Source organism: Hylobates moloch, unplaced genomic scaffold, assembly GCF_009828535.3.
Source record: "Hylobates moloch isolate HMO894 unplaced genomic scaffold, HMol_V3 SCAFFOLD_1, whole genome shotgun sequence".
In the NCBI taxonomy this organism is placed as follows: Eukaryota; Metazoa; Chordata; class Mammalia; order Primates; family Hylobatidae; genus Hylobates; species Hylobates moloch.
Genome location: NW_026652276.1, coordinates 148,191,942 through 148,211,547, shown reverse-complemented (window position 1 = coordinate 148,211,547; position 19,606 = coordinate 148,191,942). Strand labels below are relative to the sequence as shown.

The 19,606-nt window shown below is 38.0% G+C and overlaps 1 long non-coding RNA gene across 1 annotated transcript in view; it reads left to right on the top strand.

The window, feature by feature from the left end:
* Window positions 1-8,947: 8,947 nt before the first annotated feature.
* Window positions 8,948-19,606, top strand: part of LOC131384590 (uncharacterized) — a 45,293-nt gene continuing 34,634 nt past the window's right edge. The window contains exon 1 of the long non-coding RNA XR_009215594.1: window positions 8,948-9,005. This is a non-coding gene — a long non-coding RNA (uncharacterized LOC131384590). The remainder of the gene's footprint in view (window positions 9,006-19,606) is intronic.

Genomic DNA, 19,606 nt, shown 5'->3' with positions numbered 1-19,606 from the left:
ACTGCCAACATCCCATTTAATACCAAGAGCAGTAATTACAGGGCCAACTACACGGCATTAATGAAACTAAATTTCCTTTATACCTCTGAGTCATAGTCTGAGAAAACATGTGGACTGCCTAAATAATATCCATTTTTGAGCCCTGTCATTGGTAAGATATTTTCCATACACACTCATTAAACATTTATAACATTACAAAAATGTGGAATTAGTATCCATCCCCATTTTACAGATGAGAATATTGAGGCATGACAGGAATATAGTTAGTGGAATCAACCCAGATTTCTTGGGCTCCAGAGTTCATAATCTTTCCACTCTACTGTTACTGCTTTTCAAAAGCTGTCTCTTTTCACCCCCTTCCCAATATCAGATCCTCTGCTTATATAGGGCAAAGCCAGCGTTGGAATTTGGCATTTCTGTCTAATACTTCAGCTCCTAAATTTTAGATTCAATATAGTCATGAGCCAGTTCTATTGGATTACTTTTTGGGACTAAGACTGTGTCTACCAGTCCAAGTCCTCAAGGCCAAACCCTTCAGCTCCTGGGAGCATTCCAGTGCCTCCAATCTTAGAGGAATGACAGCAATTCCCATGAGCTTCTTGGTGTTCATTTTTAGAAACTGTTTTTCTCTTCTGGAAATACTTGCCTTGAATAATCAAGAATTAAATTCATCAGTACATTGTGTCTCAGTCACTTTGGGATGTAAATGATCAGGATTGGCCATCACATCCAGCAGGCTGACTGGATAAAAATCAGATTTTTTTTTTTTTTTTTGAGATGGGGTTTTGCTCTTGTTGCCCATGCTGGAGTGCAATGGTGCAACCTTGGCTCACTGCAACCTCTGCCTCCTGGGTTCAAGCGATTCTCCTGCCTCAGCCTCCTGAGTAGCTGGGATTATGGGCATGTGCCACCATGCCCAGCTAATTTTGTATTTTTAGTAGAAATGGGGTTTCTCCATACTGCTCAGGCTGGTGTTGAACTCCTGACCTCAGGCGATCCACCTGCCTCAGCCTCCCAAAGTGCTGGGATTATAGGCGTGAACCACTGCGCCCGGCCCAGATTTCAATTTTGACAAAACATTTCCTGTCATGCATTTTAACTGTTAATGCACCTTATAAGAGGGACTATGATGTTCCAGAACAAAATTTAGTTTCACATCTGAATTTTCTCTTCTGGCCTATTAGTGACTGAAAATGCCCTAGACGATTTGTTATTGTTAGTATTCTGCTTAGCTGTCCACAAAATCTTCTTTAGCTACAATCAGTGGATATTTCTTGTGGAAAAAAAAAAATCTCAAGCCAATATTAACTGACTTGATTTATTTTGTTTCTGATATTTCTCTTACTTTACTCATTTTTCAGTTCATTGCATCTAAGCTGTTAAATTCTATTAAGAAGGCCCATTTTCCAAATGACCAAAGCAGTTGTAAAAAATATTACTGTTAACTTTCTGAATAATATAGTACCTCAATTCACGTTCATTTGCACTCACTGAACATGCTGGGGTTTTTTTTGGTAAATATGACAAAGGTATATTGATCTCTTAGGTGCTTAATCAAACTCTATTAATATTGCTAGCCATAAACTACCTATGAGAATGGCATGGCTTGGAAATGTTTGCATGTGTGAGTCAAACTTAAATAAAATAATTTATCAGAAGACTACTTTTCTGGACTGACTTACTGGGAATGCATACATGTTGGCTTTGTCTAATTCTGTGTAAAGTATGCTGATTTATTAGAATGCTCACTCTACAGTAAACTGATAATTGGATGCTCTTGAAAGAATGAGTGTCATTGATCTAGTCAATGACCACAGATATTACTGAAGTAAACCCCTTAACAGTGTTGGGGCGTATTTTGGCCATGATCAATGTTTTTGAATCGTCCCTTGTATTTTTTTGTTTGTTTTGTTTTGCTTGGCTCTATCTGCATTGATTTAAATCTGCAACAAATTTAATGTGCTAAATTCATCTTGACACAAAGTTTCATTACTTTTCTGGAGATGTGAACTTTTCTTTGTTTATTATAGATTAAAAATCTTCCCTGACAGTCTTTGAAAACAATCTATTTGTACTTATGTCAATATGCATCAGTGGCTGACAATAAGTAAAGTGAAAAATTAAAGACATTGCCCTTAAAATATTTAATTACATTTCTTTTCTTTTTATTTTTAAAGCCATCGCAAGGATCTACCTCGGTGCCCTCTAAAGAAATTCTGAGGCTGGGCGCGGTGGCTCACGCCTGTAATCCCAGCACTTTGGGAGGCCGAGGTGGGTGGATCACGAGGTCAGGAGATCGAGACCATCCTGGCTAACACGCTGAAACCCTGTCTCTACTAAAAATACAAAAAATTAGCTGGGCGAGGTGGCGGGCTCCTGTAGTCCCAGCTACTTGGGAGGCTGAGGCAGGAGAATGGCATGAACCCGGGAGGCGGAGCTTGCAGTGAGCCGAGATGGCGCCACTGCACTCCAGCCTGGGCGACAGCGAGACTCTGTTCCAAAAAAAAAAAAAAAAAAATTCTGAATTTTCTGAGAACAAAAGGTCAAGTCCAATATGTGGAAGTCTTTTCTGTATGTCTGTGAGTAGAAAGTGAGAACTGATATGCCAAGGGGTGAGTAATGAACCTCGTCTTGACGCAGAGTCCCCAAGAGCCAACTTTTACTGAGGAGCATGCAGGCAACTTTATACCCCATTTGACACATTAAACCCAAAAGAAGAAAATCAGACACTGGTTCTAAACTATGTGCAGATTGCTTATCAATCCTCTGACATACACATAATGAAAAGATGTAAACTCTACAGGTTAATGACATTTTGTTAGAATTACAAGACAAAGAGGGAAAGACCCCACAGTATGAATATGCATGCCATACTTTCTGGTTAGAGTAGAAGCTACTTGAGAATGTTTGATTTTTTGTTCCCCATTTTAATGTTTAGGAAGTTAAAATTTTCTCTAGGTATAAAGAAAATAAGGGTCACCATGTTTATTTGATTGATTTTCTTTGAAAAAATAGTATAAAAAGCTATACGTGCAAATGGTAATAAGTTCAAAAGGTAGCAAAGGGATTTGAGGCCAAAAGTAAGCCTCCTTCCTCCTGAAGGTAATAGGTAATAGGCTACCTAAGATCTTCCCGAAGATAGCTAGCTACCTGTTTCTTGCATATCCTGCCAGAGACATGTTCAATGCTTTCACAAATATATTTAGGTATGTAAATATGTGTGTATCTGTATATATATACTACACACCTGCATTCAACACATACACATACACAAATGATAGCATGTTGCACAGTGTCTTCTACTTTGATGTTTTTCATTTAATAATGCTTTTTGAAGAGTTTTTTAATATCATTGCACACAGAGTTCTTCCACGCCTTTTTTTTTTTTTTTTTTTGAGACGGAGTTTCGCACTTGTTGCCCAGGCTGGAGTGCAATGGCGCGATCTCAGCTCACCACAACCTCCGTCTCCCAGGTTCAAGCGATTCTCCTGCCTCAGCCTCCGGAGTAGCTGGGATTATAGGCATGCGCCACCACGCTCAGCTAATTTTGTATTTTTAGTAGAGATGGGGTTTCTCCATGTTGGTCAGACTGGACTCGAACCCCCTGACCTCAGGTGATCCACCCGCCTTGGCCTCCCAAAGTTCTGAGACTACAGGCATGAGCCACCATGCCTGGCCTGTTCCATGCTTTTAAAAAACTGCATAATATTTTATCAGTGTAGCATAATCTATTTAAGCAGTTCTCCATTGATGGACATTTAGGTCATTTCCAATTCCTTGCTATATTGAATAATGTTTTAGTGAATATTATTTTACATAGATTATTTCTTACATATGCAAGTATATCTTTAGGATATACACATACATGGAATTGTTGGGTTTAAGAATATGTTTAATTAAAATTTTGACAAGCTTTGCCAGTGTGATATTTGGGCATTTAACAATCAGTGTGGCACAGGCTCCAATCCATCAGAGTTGATGCTGGCTGTAGACAGCTGGTAAAGGCTGCATGTCAAATGAGAATATTTTCAAACTGCTCTTCAAAGATGTAATTGATTGTTCTCCTTTAAATAAGTTATGAGGACAGGTACTATAGTTTTCCATTACTATTCCTATTTATAGAATTAGCTAACTCTCAATGGTTTTAAAATAATCGTTATTACCAATAAAATGTTACCTGAGACCACAGGTGAATTGTTGTCATAAAGGTGCTGTATTTAGACTGCATGTTAAGTATATTAAATATGTTATGTTATTCATTACAAAGAAAAATTAAATATTGTCTATCAACATTAACATTACGTAGAGCTCCCTCCTGATGTAGCTGAAAAAATGACCAAAGCAGAGGGCTTATCTGCCTCTTTTTTTGGAAGGTAAACTTCATGGGGACAGAAACTTGTTTTGTTCTTTTTCCCCACAATAATATCTTCAACATCTAGAAAAATGTCTGGTAGTGGTAACTAAATATTTCCTTGCTGAATACATATATAAATATTGAACTGAAATATACAGTCTTCCCTACAAGGACAAGGAAAAATTGTAAATATCCATTTAGTCACACTTACTTTTCTTGTTACGTCTATTTTCTGTTTCCTAACATTTTGAGATTGGCTACTTGTTTATTATTATTATTATTAGAGATGGAGGTCTTGGTCTGTTATACAAGTTGGAGTGCAGTGACACAATCACGGCTCTCTGCAACCTCAGACACCTGGGCTCAAGCAATTCTTCTGCCTCAGCCTCTCAAATAACTGGGGCTACAGGCATGCACCACCATGCCTGGCTAATTTTTAAAGTTTTTTTTCGCAGAGGTAGAGTCTCATGATGTTGCCCAGGCTGGTCTTGAACACCTGGGCTCAAAAAATCCTCCCACCTTGGTTTTCCAAAGTGTTGGGATTACAGGTGTGAGCCACTGTGCCCAGCCATGGAGACTGGCCACTTATTAAAGATGTATCCTCAAGTCAAAATTGTTAAAACAAAGCCTAGATTTCACTAGGAAGACATCCTCGAGGAAGAGTGTCTATGTTTGAATATTCTTAAGCCATGGTTATTGCTGAAATTTGTACATTTTATAATATGGTAATTGTATTTAGCTAGCTGATGTCTTTTGTTTTGGAGGGCTGGGGTGTAGATACTTGTGAATGTAGAATTTAGCACCTGATGCAGTAATTATGTGTACTTAGAAATTATAGGGTAGGAACTGGAAATTGGAATGGAAAAGGCAGTTTATGGAAAATAATAGGCAATATATAGATTTATATGTTAAGTACTGTGGGGACACATAGCAAAAAATGCTTGTGATACCTTAAAACAAAGTTGCTAACTTTCTTAATTCTCTCCCGCCTCCCTGCCACCTCCAATTCATGAGAAACAGTGAGGCAAAGTCACGGAACAAGATGATGATTCCAAAACACCACAATATCAACACTGAATTCAATGCAGTCTCATAAATTGAGACTGTCTGGGAAATGCTTGGTGTAGGAATATGGTTTCACATCTAATGCAAAGTCTTCACAACAAACTGCATTATTTGGACTGTTTTTTAAACTTTTCTCCCATGGAAATATAATTCTATATTATAAACACAGGAAGTTGAGATGACTGAAAAAACAACACAGAATTTCAGATAAACAAGGACTAGCTAAATGTAGTAGGTGAGACTATATAGGAACCTTAAAAGCGTATGAATGCCAATTTTTTTTTTTTTTTTTAATGGAGTCTTCCTCTGTCCCCCAGGCTGGAGTGCAGTGGCGTGATCTCAGCTAACTGCAACCTCCGCCTCCCGGGTTCAAGTGATTCTCCTGCCTCAGCCTCCCAAGTAGCTGGGATTACAGGTGCCCGCCACCACTCCCGGCTAATTTTCATATTTTTAGTAGAGACGGGGTTTCACCATGCTGGCCAGGCTGGTCTCAAACTCCTGGCCTCAAGTGATCTGCCCACCTTGGCCTCCCAAAGTTCTGGGATTACAAGGTGTGAGCCACCACACCCGGCCTTGAATGCTACGTAATTTTTAGGAAAGGCTCTCACTGTAAGCTTCATGAAGAGTGGGTTTCTTTGGTTCACCATTAATTCCTGCATCTAGCACCCCACACACAGTAGGTACTAACCAAATATTTGTTGAATGAATTTATGAATGAAAAGGAAGAATGTTCTTTGTCAGGCTAACGTAGGGGAATCTCAGCAAAAGCAACAAGTGGTCATCATTTGTTAAAATGTTGAACTTCATAAAGGGAAGGGATAAAGTGTGAGTTATTAAATAATGCCCGTGATATCCAGCCCGTATTCCATTAAGCCCCAGGCTAAAGGGTGAACAGTTAATTTCATAGCTGTACTAAATAGTTATATCGCATATCAGTCAAGGTGATATATGCCTCTAAATCCCTCGGAAAGCACCCAAGGGCAGAGGCCAGAAATCATTATAAGCTTGACTAGGAAAACCACTAATAAAGTGGGTCATGGAACTTTTTTTTTAATGCCAAGAAAATAATGTAATAATGGGATTGTGTCTTTCCTCGTTTCCTTTGAAAATGCTTTTAGTATTAGGATCTTTTCAATCAAAGGATTTAGGAATATTCTAACAACGAAAGTTTCTGTGTTTTACATTCAGTACTTATTAAAGTGGATACTTTCTGAGTTGTATTATCAGATTAAAATCTCTGAATCAAAAAGGAGAGAGAGGGGAGTTTATTGGGCTTTGTAAAGATATTTGCATTAGGAAGACTGACAATTACTAAAGTTTTATTTGAGGGTAGTAAATGGGAAGATTTTCTGTGTGAAAATTGAATGTAGATAACAATAATGGAAGAATGTTTAATAGATAAGGCTTTAGAATTTTACAAAGAGCTTTCACTTATAATATGCAATTAAGCATATTGGAAAAGCTATTGAAAATAAAGAGCATAGTTCCACATTGTTAAAGAAATGAGGCCTGGAAGCAATATTTATAATTAACATCAGGTTAGTTCCTCATCCTCTGATTTACAGTGATTTAACAATGTAGCATGGCACACATTTTGCAAAATCCAATTGCTAATCTATTTCAGGTCAAAATGAATTGAAACACGATTAGAACTTCATCTTGGTGTTCTGACCTGAAACGAAAATGCATGTACCAGTGCTATCAAGTTTGCATTACTTCTAGGTACTACATCATGTTTCTAGGATGGTTTTTCATCATCACAGTCACTGCACCTTGCTGGCTTATCCCTTTTTATTCCTGGAAGAGGTGGAATTCCCTTTGAAGTAAAAGGAAGTTCTGCATGTGAGATAAATGTGGAGTCTCATTGTGGAGGTGGTAGAATAAACAGGGGTTGGGATGAACATAGATACTATTCCAATCCTTTGTGTATTCTTTTTCTTCTATCCCAAAACTTCCTAGTGAAGTACTTTTCTATAAGTCTTCCCTACTCACCTACAAAGTGATGTAGTAAAACAAATTTTCACCTTTTAATCAAGAAAGATATTAGTTAAGAGGTGATTTAGCAATTTCCAAGGAATGTCTGATTTTCGCAAAACGTATTGGGGTAGGGATCGAATTCTTCAGTGTTTCCTTTGGGACCATGCAATAAAGATGCAGCCTGGTTAATTGGTGAACAAAGCTGATTGGCTGGGATCGCCTTGGAATACTGCATTCAAATTTGGGTAATTCCCCCCAACTTAAGGTTACTGGCTTGTGCAATGTTAAATTGTAAAAACTATAGGCCGGGCGCGGTGGCTCACGCTTGTAATCCCAGCACTTCGGGAGGCCAAGGCGGGCAGATCACGAGGTCAGGAGATCGAGACCACGGTGAAACCCCGTCTCTACTAAAAATACAAAAAAAATTAGCCGGGCGTGGTGGCGGGCGCCTGTAGTCCCAGCTACTCGGAGAGGCTGAGACAGGAGAATGGCGTGAACCCGGGAGGCAGAGCTTGCAGTGAGCCGAGACCGCGCCACTGCACTCCAGCCTGGGCGACACAGAGCAAGACTCCGTCTCAAAAAAAAAACAAAAAAAAGAAAAAAAAATTGTAAAAACTAAAAGAATAGAGGAAAGACTTAACAATTCATCCCCAAATGCTTTTCTACATATTTTTAATCATATCCATGTGTACTCTAATAAGCAAGATAGACACTCATATAAATTTCTTCTCAGAGCTTCTGGGCAGATGCAGCCTGCATTAAGAAAACTCTGTATGTGAAAATCCAAATTTAACCTTTTTTTTTTTTTTAAAACAAAATAATGATCCCCTTGAGAACCTGTGAGAAACCAAAGGGAAGCTATATCCATTTGGTTAGTTCTGAAGGAGTTTCTTTTTTTTTCTTTTTTTTTGAGACGGAGTCTTGCTCTGTCGCCCAGGCTGGAGTGCAGTGGCGCGGTCTCGGCTCACTGCAAGCTCCGCCTCCCGGGTTCACGCCATTCTCCTGTCTCAGCCTCTCCGAGTAGCTGGGACTAGAGGCGCCCGCCACCATGCCCGGCTAAATTTTTGTATTTTTAGTAGAGACAGGGTTTCACCATGGTCTCGATCTCCTGACCTCGTGATCCGCCCGCCTCGGCCTCCCGAAGTGCTGGGGTTACAAGCGTGAGCCACGGCGCCCGGCAGGAGTTTCTATATTTTAAATGTTTAAGGGTCTTCTGAAGGGGGAGCAGTTTGTTTTAGCTAAGGGCCTGCAGCCACAAACAGATATGTGAATTTTCTACATAACTACGGAATCTAGCACTTCTTGTAGAGCAGCACTGGTAGTTTTGGGGGCATGATGGTTATGAGAAATTTGAGAATGAGCTAGAAATAGACTTTCTGGGAAAATATGGGCTGAAAGGAATCCTCCAGCCCTTGATACTACATAACGACAGACTCATAGTCGTACTTCTTCGATGAAATGACACAAATCTTAAGAGCACTGGAGGCTAAAAATATGACGATATGTGGGCCATTTTACTTTTCTCTTCACAGGAGTCAGTGAAGCAAGTTCATGAGACTTGGAGGCAAGGACACCAAACCAGGGGTTTTAGCTCCTACCCATGGTACTGGTAAGTAATTAAAGAGCTGCAGCTTCACAAGAGACAGCAGGGGCAAGGCTAGGGCCATAAGATTTCGTAAGTCTTGAAGGCAGGGAAAAGGCAGCTTGCCCCTGCTTTTACTGGAAACAGCAAAATTCAAAGTCAGGAATTCCAAACTGTCAGAGGAAGGAGTGGATCATGGTTTTGTGGGGCCTGAAGCTTATGCAACTTTCAGAATACAAAATAAGGTGTAGTGTAGGGCCCTTCAAGAAATCTGTGTTAAAGAAAGGTCCTAAAGCTTATGATATGATCTATAACGTATCTTTATACCTCACTGTGTAAAGCAAAACATACATCACTCTTTCTTCTATTGACACCTTGATATAACATCACTCTTGAGTAGTAGTAATAATAATAATTTATTGAGCTCTTAATTATGTGCTAAGCTCTATGTTAAAACCTTCCTGCGTTAGTTTGCTAGGGCTGTTGTAACCTAATGCCACAAATTGGGTGGCTTAAAATAACACAAATTTATTTTCTGAGCTCCGGAGGCTTAAAGACATCAACAGAGCCAAATTCCCTCCAAAATCTCTAGGGGAGGATCCTTCTTTGCCTCTTTCATTTTCTAGTAGCCTCTGGCATTTCTTGGCTTGTGGCAGCATCATTTCAGTCTTTGCCTCCATCTTCACATGGTGTTCGTACCTGTGTGTGTCTTCTCTTTTTTTTTTTTTTTTTTTTGAGGAGGAGTCTCGCTCTGTCTCCCAGGCTGGAGTGCAGTGGCGCGATCTCAGCTCACTGCAAGCTCCGCCTCTCGGGTTCACGCCATTCTCCTGCCTCAGCCTCCTGAGTAGCTGGAACTACAGGTGCCCGCCACTGCGCCCGGCTAATTTTTTTTTGTATTTTTAGTAGAGATGGGGTTTCACCATGGTCTCGATCTCCTGACCTCGTGATCTGCCCGCCTCGGCCTCCCGAAGTGCTGGGATTACAGGCGTCAGCCACCACGCCTGGCCGTGTGTCTTCTCTTATTAGGACACCAGTCATCTTGGATTAGGGCCTACTCTAATTCAGAATGATCTCATCTTACTTTGATTACATCTGCAAAGATCCTACTTTCCCAAATCAGGTCACATTCACAGGGACTAGGAGTTAGGAGCTCAACATACATTTTGGGAAGAGGGGAACACAATTCAACCTATTGCACTTACAGATGACTCCTTTAGTCTTCACAATAATCCTGAGAGGAAGTTACTATTATTACTCTCATTTTACAGTTGAATAAAGTGAGAGAAATGCTGTAACTTGCCTGAGGTCGCTGAGCTAGATGCATTAGTGCTGAGATTCCATAATTCCAAGCTAAGCCTGATGCCTCCTGTGTCCACACATTTAATTCTGATTGAAGTGAGTTAATCAATTTCTATCTGTCTGAAAAAAGACTGTAATTACAGCTAGAGTTTTCTTTAATGGGAATCAAGACAAGGGACTTCCTTCACCCATTTCTTAATTCTTTGAGATGTTCATGAACGACTTTAAGGACATCATTCCTTAAAGCTTGTTTGGCAGTGATATTTAAAGGTGCTATTCTAAAGTGTTTGGGGTCATTCTAAGAGTCTTATTAATCTCCTATTTAAAGACACCAAAATTTTTCCTGGCTTAGATTTCTTATATGCAAAGACTTTTTAAAAACTGTGTATAATTGGAATCGGAACAACACAGCTCGAATTTTGAAAAATGCCCAGTGGCCATGAGTTGGTACCATGCATTTTGAGAGTAGAGGAGTAATTGCTTTATTTATTATAGAAATATCTCTCATGATTTATGTTATAAAAAAACAGAGATGGTTTGATGAGTTCAGAATCAAAATGACTCACAGTCAGAAATTTTTGAGATCTTTGGAGGATTACACACCTTTATTTGCTGGGCAATAAAGGAATTCCTAGCAAGAGAAATGTCAAGTATATAGCGAAAGGGAGAATTTAGTTCTCGACCATACCACAAGTTACTTAACATCCCATAGACCTTAGTTTCTTTCTTTTTTAAATTATTACTATAATTTAAGTTCAAGGGTACATGTGCACAGTGTGCAGGTTTGATACACAGGTATGCATGTGCCATATTGATTTGCTGCATCCATCAACTCATCATTTACATTAGGTATTTCTCCTAATGCTATCCCTTCCCCAGCCTCCCACCCCCCAACATGCCCCACTGTGTGATGTTCCCCACCCTGTTTCCAAGTGATCTCATTGTTCAATTCCCACCTATGAGTGAGAACATGCAGTGTTTGGTTTTCTGTCCTTGTGATAGTTTGCTGAGAATGATGGTTTCTAGCTCCTTCCATGTCCCTGCAAAGGACATGAACTCATCCTTTTTTATGGCTGCATAGTATTCCCTGGTGCATATGTGCCACATTTTCTTAATCCAGTCTATCATTGTTGGACATTTGGGTTGGTTCCAAGTCTTTACTATTGTGAATAGTGCCGCAATAAACATACGTGTGCATGTGTCTTTTTAGTAGCATGATTTATAATCTTTGGGTATATACCCAGTAATGAGATTGCTGGGTCAAATCGCAATTCTAGTTCTAGATCCTTGAGGAATTGCCACGCTGTCTTCCACGATGGTTGAACTAATTTACCCTCCCACCAACAGTGTAAAAGTGTTCCTATGTCTCCACATCCTCTCCAGCATCTGTTGTCTCCTGACTTTTTAATGATTGCCATTCTAACTGGTGTGAGATGGTGTCTCATTGTGGTTTTGATTTGCATTTCTCTGATGACCAGTGATGATGAGCATTTTTTCATGTGTCTTTTGGCTGCATAGATATCTTTTTTTGAGAAGTGTCTGTTCATATCCTTTGCCCGCCTTTTGATGGGGCTGTTTGTTTTTTTCTCGTAAATATGTTTGGGTTCTTTGTAGATTCTGGATATTAGCCCTTTGTCAGATAGGTAGATTGCAAAAATCTTCTCCCATTCTGGAGATTGCCTGTTCACTCTGAGGGTAGTTTCTTTTGCTGTGCAGAAGCTCTTTAGTTTAATTAGATCCCGTTTGTCTATTTTGGCTTTCGTTGCCATTGCTTTTGGTGTTCTATGTCCTGAATGGCATTGCCTAGGTTTTCTTCTAGGGTTTTTGTGATTTTAGGTCTAACATTTAAGTCTTTAATCCATCTTGAATTAATTTTTGTATAAGATGTGAGGAAGGGGTCCAGTTTCAGCTTTCTACATATGGCTAGCCAGTTTTCCCAGCACCATTTATTAAATAGGGAATCCTTTCCCCATTTCTCGTTTTTGTCAGGTTTGTCAAGGATCAGATGGTTGTAGATGTGTGGTGTTATTTCTGAGGCCTCTGTTCTGTTCCATTGGTCTATATATCTGTTTTAGTACCAGTAGCATGCTGTTTTGGTTACTGGCTAACATGGTGAAACCCCATCTCTACTAAAAATGCAAAAAATTAGCCGGGCGTGGTGGCGGGCGCCTGGAGTCCCAGCTAGTCGGGAGGCTGAGGCAGGAGAACGGTGTGAACCTGGGAGGCGGAGCTTGCAGTGAGCCGAGATCGTGCTACTGCACTCCAGCCTGGGCGACAGAGCGAGACTTCGTCTCAAAAAACAAAAACAAAAGTATGACAAAATAACATTATCAATTTTTTCTTTTCACTGAAAGCTGTAATTATCTTATACCTTTGATCTCTGTAATAGTTTACTGTCTTTGAAATAAACAGTATTTGGGGAAGAAAAACATAGAAGCCTTTACGTTTAACAGCACCTGATTACCTAGGCTTTTTGGTAGAGTCACTTTGGCTGTGAGGAATAGGAGAGAGAAGTAGCTACTTGCCAAATGAAATGATCACTTTTATTTCATTATCTTTTTCCGTACTGATCACCTAACCACATGACTTTTATTTCATTATCTTTTTCTATACTGATCACCTAACCACAATAATGGCTATTTGTAAGAGGGATGATATTGTAAAAATATAAATAAAATCATATATGCCTAAATAAATAGGGTATATTCATGCAATGAGATTCAAAATGATCTGAGACCTAGCTACCTATCTGAAATACTAAACAAACTTAACTTGCATAAATTTCTAAATTAAAATGTTGAGTAAAAAATTTAAGTGAGATTATTATTAATATAAAGGTTTAAGTGCTACTATTCCTTAATGAATACACTTTAGGAAAAATATCTATTTTATTTTTATTTCATTTTATTTTATTTTTTTTGGGATGGAGTCTTGCTCAGTCACCCAGGCTGGAGTGCAGTGGCACGATCTCGGCTCACTGCAAGCTCTGCCTCCTGGGTTCACCTAGTCTCCTGCCTCAGCCTCCTGAGTAGCTGGGACTACAGGCGCCCGCCACCAGGCTGGCAAATTTTTTGAATTTTTAGTAGAGACAGGGTTTCACCGTGTTAGCCAGGATGGTCTCGATCTCCTGACCTCGTGATCCTCCCATCTTGGCCTCCCAAAGTGCTGGGATTACAGGCATGAGCCACCGCATCCGGCCAGGAAAAATATCTATTTTAAAAACATGGGTGGGAAAGATGTTCAACTTCATGACAGCAATTCCCATGGGGAATGAAGGAGATTATATTAAAGAGAGGGACAAAGGAGGCTTCAATAGACTTTTTTTTTTTTGCATTAAAAAATGCAACAAAAGTACTTTAACATGCAATTGAAAGTAGAACTTCCTGTGATAATGAAAATATTCTGTCTCTGTGTTGTCCATTCAGATAGCCACTAGGCCACAGATAGCTACTGAGCACTTCAAACATGGCTAGTGTGACTGAGAAATTGAATTTTTAATTTTATTTCATTTTAGTTAATTTACATTTTGAATTAATTTAAATTGTAATGTGGCTAATGGTACCATATTGGACAGCCCAGCGTCAGACCACAGAGAACATTTTAAACCTTCCGTTTGACTTCCGTTTGGGAAGATCCCATCTCATTTTTCTTTCGTTATGAATGTGACTATAAATATTTGAAGAAAACTAAACAATCTCTTGATAACATCCTTTAGTATGGCAAAGGACAACTGAAAGTTATTGAGGTATTGGGGGAGGGTGGAAAAAGAATTACACTCGTGAAGTGGAGTGAGTAGAAAGGTCACGATCCAGTTCCATTGGGTGTCTATAGAAAAGAAAGAATCAAAAGCACTTCAGGTACTCATGGGGGGTACTTCGGATTTGGTAACAGATTTGATAACTGAAGACTTAATTTCCCCAGTGACTCAGCTGTTACAGGAGGTTTTATCTTTTTCAGAAAATTAAGAGTAAATTGGCTGGCTTAATAGATTTACTGACTCCAGTTAGATAAGTATTTGCTGTGTTTATTAAGTTGTTTATGTAGTATAATAATACAAGTGATTTAATAAAGATAAGACTTCAGATAAATGTCAACACACTTCCCACTCTGCAGCTGGTCCATTTCAAGCAGTTAAAATAAATTAAAAGATAAAACACCACTCACAAAAAAATTGATCATTGTCCAAGGGAAACATTTAAAATTGAAAGAAATCTTCCACTTTCAGTACACAAAGACATATGCATATGTGTAGGAAATGAACCTCTCTGTAATCTAGCAATTCTTTACCTAGAAGGAAAGGACAAGAAGCTATGTTTTGTAGGTGTTTGCTGTAATGAGATACAATTTAAAAGTACTCACAGTTTTTGGACAAGTATTAATGACCAGTGTTATTTATAGCACAAGTAATGGAGATCTTTGAATTAGACAAAATAATTACTATTAATTTTGTTATTTATCTGTCCTTATATACGTCAAGACATAGCTAGTGAAAGCTTACTAAAAGCTGTAAAATGTAGATGCTGTTGCTGAAATTTAAATAACATAAAGTGGATCTGAATTTTGCTCAACCTTCTCTGTTTACATCATTTTGGGAAAAGAAGTTTTGTTTTTACTGGTAGTTTCTCTAGAACATCATCTAAAATTTAAAAATATAGTAAAAAGGGTGATAATAGAGAAAGAAGATGTATCTTCATGGTGGTTAAATCATTGTTTCAGTGGAGTTATCTTCCAGATTAGGGGCAATGAGGCTCCCTTCCTCTGTCCTCACAAAGCACTCAGGGAAAATTTTTACCATTTCGTTATGCCCCTCATATATTTTTTCCATCTAAGGAAAAAACTTCTATCACAGTTGTTGGCATATGGAACTTGCTTTTACAGTGCTGTTCAGTTTAGAAATGATAGCCCAGAGGGCCCATGGTGAGCTCTTGGTGAATTCAGAGCAACTGCACTTGCTTACAGGACACCAAGATTGCTTTCACATAATAGGAAATATTGTATTAGCACATAACGCATGATGCTAATGATGTCAACTTCTTGGTTTGATCAGAAAAACATTATTTACCATACATGGTTCTGGATCGGTCTTCTGTCTTTTTGAAAATTGTATGGAATATTTGTAAGTGTTGTACAAGCTGTTTTTCAAATGCTTGACACACACTGACATTGGATATTTGCCATTTCAAATGCCTGGGATGAGATGTCGATGTGTTCTATGAACTGAAAAGTTGGCCTTTGTAACCAGGTGTGGTAGACTATTTAATGGCTACACATTTCTCCAATCCTTGTATCCAGACCCCTGTGCAGTATGACTTTGCTGTTCCTTCCATCCAGAAGTGGAGTCTATTTCTTTAGGCCTAGATGCCGGGCTAATCATGTGACTTGTTTGACAAAGAGCATGTGCCAGAAGTGATGTTGTGTGAGTTCCGGAGGCTGGGACTTAACAGAATTTTCAGTTTCTGCCTTTGCATTCCTAGAATGTTACCCTGAGACCTCCATGTGATGAAACTTGTGCTCACTGGAGGATGAAAAGCCATTAGGTGAACTGAGGCTTCCCACCTGACAGCCAACACCAAATATCAGACAGTTGAGTGAGGCTACCTTGGACCCTGCAGCCCATCTGATCCTCTAGCTGAGTGTAACCACATGAGTGGGCTCAGGCAAAGCCCAGAGAAGACTTTTTGTTTTAATCCACCAAATTTCTTAGTAGTTTGTTATGCAGCAAAGGGTAACTGAGACACTGAGGGTACAGCTTTTGTTCTGATTCTTAAGTGAGATTTTTGTGATAGCCTATAGAAAAATAAAGAAAAAGGATGCATTGTTAATTTCCAGATTCTTTTGGGTTTTAGAAGGATCTTAATTCCCTGATTTTGAGAGTGACATATAACTTAGTAGGGAATGACAGATGTTTTCATTAGTACAGTGTTTAAATGTAAAAGGTAAATTGCATGATTAATGTTCATGCATTATTACTAACTTGTCCATTCTGTTCATGCAAATGCATTTTGTACAACATAGTTTTCATGGTAGAAATTAAAATTATTTTCTTCAGGAGTTATGAGAATTAAATCAGCTGATGATTGACAAGAACAGTGGTTGAGATTTCCAGAGATTCTATATACAGGAATGACTCATCCAAATTTACCATGTATTGTTCATTGTGTATATTTGTTAACCTCAGGATAGTAAGTGTCTATGAAATGCTTGAAATAAATATATACCCACACATACTTCTTATTATTTTACTGTGGTTGTTTTGGTTGTGGTGGTTGTTTCAGATTGCTCTGGGTCTGTAAGCAAAATTTACATATTTTTTTTTTTTTTTTGTAAGTAAAAAAATGTAGAAAAGAAAAAGCTGGAGGAAAGACGAGGAGAAGTAGTAGCAAAAATCATTCCTTAGTGTACTTGCTATGGGACTGCAACCTAAAGAAAGGTTAAAAGTTGACTGGTGAACCTTAAGCAGTTATAAAATATGCTCATATTAATCAATATTTCTCCAAATATGTATCAGTACAAAATTTCAACAGCAAGAGTAAGCACCTTTTCACCAAGTTGTAGGCAACTGAAAATGCTTCTCAATAAAACATTTTCCAATCTCAGCTCAGAGAAATAATAATCTTATAAAAATATAGTGCTTAGAAGGTTGGAAGAAAGAGCAGAAGATTGCAAAACTAGGCACAAGAAGTCCACCGGCTGTTAGAAAGTTCAAAAAGTCAATAAATGAAGCTAAATACTAGTCTTCTAAAGTCATTTTTCAGGTAAGATAAATAGGGTCTTTTTCACCTTAAATTCTCATTTGACAGTATCCCAGCGCATGTCTTGGCTATTAATACACTTGGGTAGCCTCAGGGAGACTTTCAAAAAGTGGTTCTTAAGACACTGATATTCTTGTCTCCAAACTCATGAGTCATTTGGACACAAGCATTGAATTTAAGAAGTAGTCACTTCCTCACCGTTGAGGAGCTGGTAGAAAACACATGATTATTGTATTGGAGATTCAATAAACATTCTTTCATTTTCAAAGTAGATTCTCACAACACTATCCTGAAACCTTTCACGACTGGGTCTTTGGTGAGAAACGAATAACATGTCTTAAATTTGTCCCTAGACCCATGGCTCTGACCATCTCTGCATACCCCTCCCCAAATAAAGACAGTGAGGTACAATAGGGAGCAGCTACAGATGCTCGTCATGAATTTCTTCTAGCTAATAGGAAATAGACCCTGTTAACTTTTTTTTTTTTTTTGACATAAAGTTTTCTGTGGCATTGGAGCTATTTTAATGGGGATTTGTTGCTAGGAGAATTCTAGGATCACTTTTTAAAAGATGGATGTCTGATGTTTGCATTTTTAAAAATTACTGAAATGTTCTTCAGTCTTGGTTTAGTTACAGAAGGTTAGCTGAGATTGAGGTAGAGAGCATATTTTTAAAATACGGAAACCTAATCGTGTGTGTGTGTGTGTGTGTGTGTGTGTGTATGAATACACAGAGTAAGCTTTAAAGAACTGGCTCTCCATATTAAACATTAAGTAGTTTGTTACAATGATATGCACTATGTATCAACTATATGTAAGGCACTATGCTGAAGGCAGCCAAGGGAGAACAGTCTTGACTCCTAAGGATCTTTTGATGTAGTGAATTTACGTTATATGTTCTTGTCTTTTACATTAAGTTACTTGGATCCTAACAATAATGCCCCTTATTTGGAGATACATATACTTTTTGAATAGTCACTAACTATAGAAGCAACTTGGAAACATGGAAGTGCTTATATCTGTAACCGGTTCATAGGCAGTAGGTGCTTAGCTTCTTTTGGCACAAAAAAAGAAGTTAGTGTACAAATCAATATTTAATGAAGGGGCAAATAAAATACAATATCCTATTAAAATAGTGTGTAATTTCTGCATGTTGCTTATAAATGATTTTTCATTTATGGCAGTGTAAGTAAGAGGAGAGCTGTTTTAAAAAATCTTTTGAAACAAATAAGAGAAAACTATGTCAGGTCTCTAATATTGCGATTAGGAAAAAAAAAAAAAACATTTTGCAACAGAGCTCTGGCATTTTAATCAGTTTTTTATTTCCTATTGTAATGACTCCTGTTTTGTGTCCATGAGTTTTGTGGTAGCTGGTTAAGTGACTCAAGAAATAGTTTTGTGGTAATATAATAGTTTTGTTTAAACTATAATATACAAAATGTGCTAGACAATGTCCAATTAAATGAAATATACTTTACGGGTGAAAAGACTCATGTAATATCCTAAGGTGCCTTAGTCAGAATTATGACAGCCAATTTATAGGCAGGCACAATATTACCCAATTAGCAACCTTGGCTTTATGAATCAATTGCATTATGTATTTTTAGATTTCAACATCTCTTGTGGTCAATCATCTTTCAACATCGAGTACTCAAATGCAATTTCAAAATGAGGGAGCCAGAATCATTGAATGACATAGATGCTTTGCCAGTTGTTTTATGATGCTGGTTATTGAAAAAGTTAATAGTTCTCTATTGATAGCAATCATGTATCTCTAACAATACTATCATCAAATTAAATGCCATAGAAGTTAGCTGGCATGTTTAAAATATTATTAGGGAATATATATTATCAGTGAATATATATAATACATATATAAAATAAATATGTATTTTATATATTAGCTATATAAAAGTAAAATAAAATAAAGTTTAATTTTTTATTAATCATCTCATAGTGGGGTTTTCCAAGCATTTATTGTATTTGGTGAAGGAAAGAATGGATTTTATTCAATAGAATGGTGGGGCAGGCCCACATGTCATTCAGTCCAAAATAATTTTGCACATTTCTTTTTAAAAAAATAAACTACTAAGATGAAAGTTAATATAGAAGGAGGATGCAACAAAGACCTCTATATAGAACAGCTCACTGTCAGTTCACCAACAACTGTATCATCTAACATCCACTTACTAAATATTCAGCTCATCTGTTGACTAGTTTGTTTGGAACTCAATCCTTGTTGAATGGCTTTGTAATTGTTTGAGTTCTCTCTCTCTCTCTTACTGGCTCTTTCTCTCTCCCTCCCTCTCCCTCTTTATAAATTCTTAGAATTAACCAATAAAATGCTTAGTTTGTCTTAGGCTATGCTGCTTAATGTTATGCCCCTTATAATTGATAGAACTGTTTTGTACACTTTTATTTTATATCTACGTCTATATCTACATATTTATATCCATATAGTACCTATATCTACGTAGATATACATATTTATCTACTGTGCGTTTCAACATTTTAAGCACTTTTTAAAATCTACAGACTTATTCTTTTATGTTTGATTTTAAGGGATTTAATTTAACG